This window comes from Diadema setosum, chromosome 15, assembly GCF_964275005.1.
Source record: "Diadema setosum chromosome 15, eeDiaSeto1, whole genome shotgun sequence".
Classification (NCBI taxonomy): domain Eukaryota; kingdom Metazoa; phylum Echinodermata; class Echinoidea; order Diadematoida; family Diadematidae; genus Diadema; species Diadema setosum.
Genome location: NC_092699.1, coordinates 33,088,257 through 33,097,290, shown reverse-complemented (window position 1 = coordinate 33,097,290; position 9,034 = coordinate 33,088,257).

The following is a 9,034-nucleotide window of genomic DNA, read 5'->3' as shown; positions in this document are numbered from 1 at the left end:
TGGTCACACATTTTTGAATTGTCTTCCTGAATAAACAGACCTTTTTGTATGTATAGTGTCGTTTTCACGCTGTTTACACCAGAATGTAACATCGGAATGTAATTTGGTTTGGCTAGATAGATGTCATCACAATAGGAAATTTGTCCAAACGGAGGAAAATTGCTAAATCTGGCGAAAAGATGAACATAATACTTCGGTGTTATAGAAGAGAGGTATGGCAATGGTGATCTCCAGTCTCTATTCCTTACAACTGTTTCATTATTCCCAGAAAATAAAAACTCCTCATCCACAAAAATTAATCCTTCGCATGGCCATCTACATTATATTGTTGGGAGAATAACAAAACAAAATAGGTAAATTCTAGACTTAATTACTGCAAAGTGCAGCTTGATCGATGCGTTAATCAAGAGAAGATGATGAATACGGCTGACAGCTCTGCCATTTCAGCCCGAATATTGTTGACGATAGTCTGGTGATGTCCTTCGTCGGGGAATGGTCTGTGACGGTCACGTGAGGTCAAGGCCTATATCATGACGTCATGAGTTGTATTGATCGCATGGCACGGATTGAACGTCCCTGATAAGTGTGCATGTGGAGCAAACCACACGAACACTGTAAACAGAGGCAACGATCTATGACGCAAGTATCGATGTATTGGTATCCTATGTGCCTACTTTAAACACATAAATCAACTCTCACACCGCCATCGGTGACACAATTTTGTTCAAATTCTATTGCAACTTTCAGATAAGTGTTCTTGGGAGCTTTGCACCCCGCTTCGCACCTGAAACGTTTTGCGTGATAGAGGCAAATAGAAATCTCGGTGAAATACTTAGGGGTCAGTAAGAGCGCGAGTCGATCACCGAGGTAAAAGGAGGAGTGATACAGTATATTCATCATCACTCTTTGCATTCACGCGCTGGTGTGGTAACATCCTATCAGTGAGGTGTGACCGAGTCTGTCTCACACCTCCCTGATCCTATTGTTTATAAAGAACTCTTTGTTGTTGTTGTTGTGTTTTTTTTTCTGATAACGGTTCACGTCATTGAATCAACGTGATTCTACAAGATGTATCTGTCTCCCGACCTATCCCCATCACGCGCGCTAAACAAGTTTCAACTCCTATATAGGTTTCAAAATTTTTGCATAAATCAGCATTCATAGAGTTTCGTTTCTTTTGTAATTTTCTTTTGCCGGTACGCAGAAATATGGATTACATTTATAATTCAAGAGGAACACGTACGGCGTGCCATTGCACTGAAAGGTACGAGAACCTAACCAAGTACACCCTTACTTCGAACAAATGCTTCCCCTCCCGGTTGTCCTCAATATCGCTGACAAAATCAGGAATGACACACCCCCTGTGGTCTCCCGCTCAGAGCTCCGTCATTGGTGACCTGCGGATAATAACACACATATGACACGGTGCAGGGCCTTTAATTCATTCTTTATCTTCCCTAACCGGGTTACATAAATGTAAGACACATTCAGAGAGTCAAACGCTGCTAAAATTGTAACACTGTACTGTCTACGTATTGATGGGACTACGAAATGACACTGCGATGCATGCTCGCCCATCAAACCCCGAAAGCTTATTGAAGCACAGCCTAATGCATTTTCATCCTCGAATCGCCTCTGTTATCAACCTAGGTGGACAATACGTTAATGTACACAGGCACAAGGAATGAAATTACCTCTCTCACTGTTTGCCGTTTGATAGAAGAAAACACTCTCTCGCTATTGTATGGCTACAGATCCGAAAAATTCATTGATGTTTTCTTTCGACGTAGAAAAACGATAACTTCAACGGCGGCCCATGACTTTGATATTACGTCATATCCAGGAGTGTACTGCGTGGCGTTTGTCCTGCGTGTAATACCCGTCTTCACTGACGAGAGCGTCGCACTAGAATGAGGATATCTACGATGACAATATTCGATCACTTCGATCAACATCCAGCGAGACACATCTGCTCTGTGACTCAAACAGGCGGACAGCGCCGAGCGTACTCAGTACTAGTATTCTGTTCAGTGAGGTCAGCTGAAACGCGCGCGCTCATGTGGCATCAAGCTTGCACCTTGCGGAGTGTAAATCCTCCTTGATCTCAATGCTGTTCTTCCTATATTCACTGAAAACAAATTCAAAACTCCTGTATAGACGAGAACGTACTAATGTTTCTTCATATCATCAGCAGCGGGAGTAACTACGTATTATCATCCTGATTCTGTGATTTCCACAACGAAATGGTCACAAAAACAATCGCGAATCAAGGGTAGGCTGTATCCACTCTTTAGCACCAACGAGTTCTCGTTGGTAACATAATGACCCAATTAACTTTCTTTTTGCCTGCCTCGGAATATACACACGTGGCTCATGTGCCCAATTTATCACAGATTGTACCGTATACTGTGTATACCCTGAATATCCTATTTCATGTACACACTAGACCTACATGCAGAATATATCACAGAATGCGCTGTATCTATATACCCTGAATAACTTATTTCACTTTCACAAGCAGTCTATTTCCGTCACACTAATTTCATCATCCGTTATTGTGGGTCACGTGATGTTCGAGATTGTTGTACTCCATGAGAAAAGTCCTACACGAGAATTCGTGAAATGGTAGCATCGTCACGTCAAATTTGCATTTAATGTGTTTGCAACTAATTTTCTCGTACTAATATGGGAAAAGCTATTATGGTGTTGCATGGAATTTTACTTTCAAGAGAGATCAAGGAAGAGAAAAGTGACAAGCAGGAGAACTAAGGGTGTGAGAAAGTATTTAAGTGGGAAGTAGAGAGACCTCAGGGAGGACGAAAAAAGGAGAGGGAGACTGAACAGGAGATAGAGACACAAATCAAACACACAAAATGAAATTTTGGATAAAGTATTATCATGAAACATCTAGAGCTAAGAATAGTATCGCTCACTAAAATTTACACCCCTTTTCATCATGCCTCTCTTATACAGAGTTGATTATTGATTGTTCCGTTTGTGATGGAAATATGAACGATAAAATCAACAAGGATTAAGAGCTTAATCTCTGAAGACCAAAGACCGAAAGGGATCTGAACATACAAATGATTTCTTAGGACACATGGGCACTGTACATCATGACTGTTTGTAATGTTTGGGAATCCCCGTGGCCCGTCGCCGCATATCCAGCCTCCAACTACTGGGGTGGGGAACGAGGAAACCGCAAGCATGTGCAGTCTCTCGCCCCCGTTATTGGTCCGAGCTACAATTTGTTCTTCCTGTGATTCAACGCCTGGGAGAAGGCTGCTCACGACAGTCCATGTCAAATGTTATCCGCTGTGTCATGAACGACTGGCAACCCACAGGGGCTACCGACCAGAAAAGCACATTGTGCATGGTATTCAAAGCCTTAGCCAGCACCATGAGGATTTGGGAGGGAACAAACTGTCGCCCCTCAGTTTTATGGCACTTCAAAGGGATTCAGATGTCAAAGTTGTCGAACGGTAATAAGAAAACGGCACTCAAAGAATTCCACAAGAATTGATTTTATAGGACACAAAAAATGCAGGTGTCCTGGCTAATCCAGAAGGCACGGAGAAATAATATTTACCTTAACATATCTCAGACACAGGTCAAGGGAATGTGTACTTTCCGCTGAAGACGAAGACTTTCATTGTGTACTTCAGGAAAACAATAGTCAGGTGATAGTGTGGACACATAGAAATATGAGTGCTGTGTAAGGTATTTGAACTGCACCCATAGAGGATTCGGAATATCAACGCCCATGGAATAATACTAACATAATATCTGCACTTTCAAACAATGCGTATGACAGCACGAGTAACATAGTACACATCTCGGTATAGTTTCAACGGAGCTGCAGTTTATTGGATTATTTCAACAAGTAACAAGTAACGTAAATTCCAAGATGATTTCACAGCAGAAATGGACAACGCTTACATTTCTTTTTATTTCCTATTTTCTATAACGTACCTCGCGGCTTTAAACGATATAAGTCGTTCCTTGTCACTGTCCATATGATAAAGATGTTGCTATTTCTTTAACATTATCATACGAGAAATGAAAATGTGTCAGATGTCGCTTTTTCATAACAATAGAAAACACTGAAATAATGATGACAGAGTTACTGCTGACAGTATTCCGGCAACATGCCATTAAACTCGAAAAAAGGGGATCTAAACAGCCACCATCCACAAGCGAGGGCTGGTAGCAATCAATATTTTCAAAGTGGTTCGAGCGTTGATGACCAACATCAGCTGCACACTTGTTCACAGGCACATAAACCAGCACATCGAGGAACATTAATCTGCTTCGAAGTATGATAATACTGACAGGTGGTAGTTCATGCCAAGCGTAAACCATGAAAACATAGCGCCCCCTTATTTTCCCTTCCAAGGTCACAACCGCTGTTGGTATGACTCATAATGCTTGAACTACTGAAAGGCCTTTAATCTGTGTAATGCTAGAATTTAGACCTAGATATACATTGAGTATACACCGAACTGGATGACTTAAAGTAATGAATCATATACCACTTGTCTCTTCCCAGCGCCTCTTCTTTCTTCCAGCCCAGTGCAGTGTGTTACCCCTCACAATCTGGAGAGATTACGTATAACACTCTCTACGCTCTAAGTGAAAGATCATCGAGTACGTAACCATGGTAACGGAATGAAATGATCATGGCAAGAAAACTTAAACTCATCTACTTTATATACACTGCGTGGTGTTCACTGGTGTGGACACAGCAATACCATACATGTCGGTTTGTATAATTACTGTCAAAACCCTTTTATTTACATGTATAATGCATCATAGGAGTGAAGGAATAATGATATTATACTAATCAGGCACTTTCGAAATGACATGCTGCACTTTTCTTCAAATGCAATTATCGTTTACTATTGACATTTGGTGCTCCGTTATACCTTTTTTTTTCTATTCTTTGTCATTTAAGTACACTGATTTGCAATAAGATGGATGAAAGACCAACTTAATTTGGCAGGTTTGATGACAATAATAAGCCCTTGTCGGTTTGTTTGAAGATCTCCGTGAATGAGGCGAAACCAAATCAAATATGTGTGGATGCCTCGGGAAATGTCACTCCTATCGATCCACGCCACTCCTCCAAGGCACGAGTGGTGACGTGGAATCAGGAAAATCTCGTGCTGCGTGTTCAGTTTCACAGAGAATGAGTCCCACGTGTGGGTAAACTCAACATGTTGCGCTATACATCACAACACCACACTTGCGCTTTCGCGTTGATGTCTGAACGCACCGATCGAAGCCCTCATCTACGGTAGACAGCGCCGTCACTAGGCAACGGAAGTTGCGCCGCGAGGTCTGCGATCACACGGGTAGAAATAGCTGGCTACGTCATGCTGTGGGGGTCCTCAGCTCATATTGGAGAAGAGAACATTCTGTGTGGAGCAAGGGAGGGCATTGCTCTCAACGAAGGACTGCAGAGTTAGATGCAATGAAAACAGTTCCAACCTCTCAGCGTGTAATAAATACTCCACCTTCCTTATAACATACGCACAAGGATTAACGTACAAAGAGTTAAACAGTGTTGTACGCAGATGTAATGCAATGAACTACTCACGTAGCATCCTTCAGGACCCACACACACGCGCCCTGGCAATCAAATGCTACTTAGAAGTGTAGAACAGTGTGAAATGAATGACTTGCTATTACATCGGACTGATCAAATTTGATGCAAAAAGGATCGAGACAAATTGGCATTATAATGCTACGGATTGTTAGTATTACGATGAGCGAAATGTCTTTGCTATAATGCATAGCCAAACGTGTCTTCATAACGAGCTTTAACAATACGCAAGCACCAAGTTGGTATCCCTTCCATTGCGGGTACGACAAATGGCAAGCTTGTTTTATGTTGAAGATTACCTCCTTTCCGCTTATAGTAATTGCTAAGCTGTTGACAAACGTGTAGGTTGCGATGATTGCGATAGTGGCATAGAACTCCATAGCTGATTAACAATGTAATACATGGTATACATTTCTCCTTCTTCATCCCTTTTCTTCTTCTTCTTCTTCTCAATTCTTCGTCTACTTCTAGCCATCGCTGGTTTTCTCACGAAGTGACGCGATCGGCCCCGGAGTTATGAGTATATATATATGAAGAGTTTGTTTGCAAAAACCGATAAGTCCATAATTGTCAAATGGAGATATTTGCCATTAAAGGTCAAGAAAAATAAAGAGAATGATAAGAAAATTTGTGTTTCTTTTGACCATAACTTCAAAAATATACCTTTATATGTAGTGACCAATATATCATTTAAAATGTATTATTTTGTACTTTATGACAGAGATCGTACTTCAAAATCTTCAAAAATGGACTTATCGGTTTTTGCAAACAAACTCTTCATATATATATATATATAATGGTATATAGATAATCATGCATGAAGTTTTCATCATTCGAATACAATGTTTATGCTCAAATTTCACATATGATCACCTAAATATCATAATGGTAAGAGAGAAGAGAATTTAACTCCACTCTTAATAAAATCTGTTCATCTTGTATTCTAAACGAACAATATAATTTTAGGAGCAATCTCGGAGTAAATCCATTGCGTCAGTTCGTGAAAATAGGAAGACGTGTTTGCGCGTTTTCACAAACTGACGCGATTGACCGCATCTGGCAATATGCAATACAAAATAATGCATCAACAGCTCCTATGTGATGATAAAAGTAGGCATGCAGGCCAATACATGTCTACAAAGATATGTGTCACCCTCCTGAAGTTTGGTAAACTCGGAGTTATCTCAGTGAGCCTATCCCTTGATAGGCAAATAAGATAAATCCAGTGCAATGCTGTTCACCTTCCTGTTTGTCAACATGATTATGTTTGTCAACAGGAGCACTCTACATTAATAAATAATGACTTGCTAAGATTCTGAATGCCGTAACAGAGCGTGCACACAAACCATGCAAACCTGAGACTGCTGCACCTACACAAAGCACTTCACAATATTAAAATTTATAAGATGGCGATACCAGTTTTGAAAGGTGAAATCTGCACTCCATTTTATCATACGATTTTATCAAGTGGAAAGTCGTAAAAGAGGGTTTTGACGGGCAGTCAAGTAGTTTTAAAAGTTTTGTAACAGTAGACGATATACATCTGAAAAAATGAAACCTTTGCTATTAATTGTGTTGAAAGAGCTTGTGTGTAGATGTTGCAACCCGTTTTACTGTGGTATAGTAATAACCATCATGCTATTATATTATGTTCACAGTCCCGTATGGCAGAATGATCAGTGTACGGAAGCAGCAAAGAGTGCATAATAAAATAAACTATGTCACATAGACAGACGACAGACATCGTGTTCAATCCCCTTACATTTCTGTGGTGCGGGTGACAGTTTTCGCCTTTTTTTTTCTTTGGGGGGGGGGGGGGGGGTATTCCAACAGGTTTCTGTATAGTGAATGTCGTATTGTGTATTGAAATTTAGGGATTTTTTTTAGAAGTATGATTGAACACAATGACTTTGATTATTTCTTAGAGTTCGTGAAACATTCAAAATAGACAATTAAAGCCTTGCACATCAATATAATAGCAATTGGCTTTCCTTGACAGACTTCAAAAATATTCAAGAAAAATAAACCTTAAGAAAAGCAGGTAGCAACATCGAAACTGATTCTCTTTTCTTAGACAGAATATGAAATGATGGACCAACTTATACAGAGCATGAGACCAAGACCGGTTCGACCAAAGCCATGAAGACCTTTATGACTAATAGTCTATCTTATATCGATATCTAACCATCTAATGTACGCCTATAGAACTACAGTAAAGATTACGAAAACTGTGAAAACTGTTATTGGTATATCGTCTCTGTAGAGGAAGGGGGAAAAACACCATGGAAAGTAGAACAGTGGGATTTCGCATATTAGTCTGTGGTCTTAAACCAATGTAGGCCTACTTTAGGGCGTTTATAGGAGGACGAAATTGGGGCAGTCATTCATGGCAGGTGGAATTGAGATTGTATTGATCGTGGCTCCAGTGAAATGACATCATGTCTGTGTCTCTTTGGCATTCATGAGTAATGTAGTACTCTGACATTTCCGAAAAACCAAACATGTCTTGCATATTGGAGAGAGAACCTCCTCCATTTGTCCATGTATTCACCTAGAGAAGCGTCTACATAGCTAGAACCCTGGATGTGGAGGGGCCTGCTACCGTTGACATCATAGTCACTAAAATAGGAGGCTACCTCATAGTTCGATAAGCTTCTAACTTGCACGTGCATGCATTGTAAATACACAAGGCGCGCTGGCAAGCAATAAACGCAAAAGAGAGCATCTTGGAGAGTGAAGCAATGCTGAAGGGGGGGGGGGAGGGAGGGACACCGTTCCCAATCTCTGCCTCGACCCATCTTCATTTCCAAGAGTGTGGTTCGATTGTATTGATTAGAGTGGAATTGACCGACGACGGGAGAAAAGAGAATAACAGTAAGAGACGGCGGGGGGGGGGGGGGGGGGAGGGGAGGCAGAAAGGAGAGAGAGGAAGAGATGTGGGAGTATATGCGGGTCTGTATTTGAAAGAATGAAGGCCATTTTGCTTTTGTACGTTTCCTGATTCAGGACACTCGTCACCGTTTCTTCGACTCCCACCTCAGGAGGGGATTTCATGGCAACATTTTTTGTATGAAAAGTCTACGGCATAATCCAGCAGGTGGTCCCAAAAGGGTTAAACAGTAAAGCAATGCACTCGAAATTGTTAAAAGGTGGCAGCATACGGTGTATTTCTTAATTCTTTGCGTGCTTTTACGTGTCGATCGGCAAAGAAAACCCCACAGCAGTGTACACACTGCACAAAGTCCACAACACAGAAAGGGTTAACAATAAACATAAGGGAGCGTAAGAGCAAAAGGTGCCTACAATACAAATGTTGCCATCTGCCTTATACTGCACTGAGGTAAACCAGTGGTAGATTCGTAAGAGGTCGAGACTCCGACATTCAATTGACATATACGCTGTAATATAGTCATGATATGGCAACCAAAT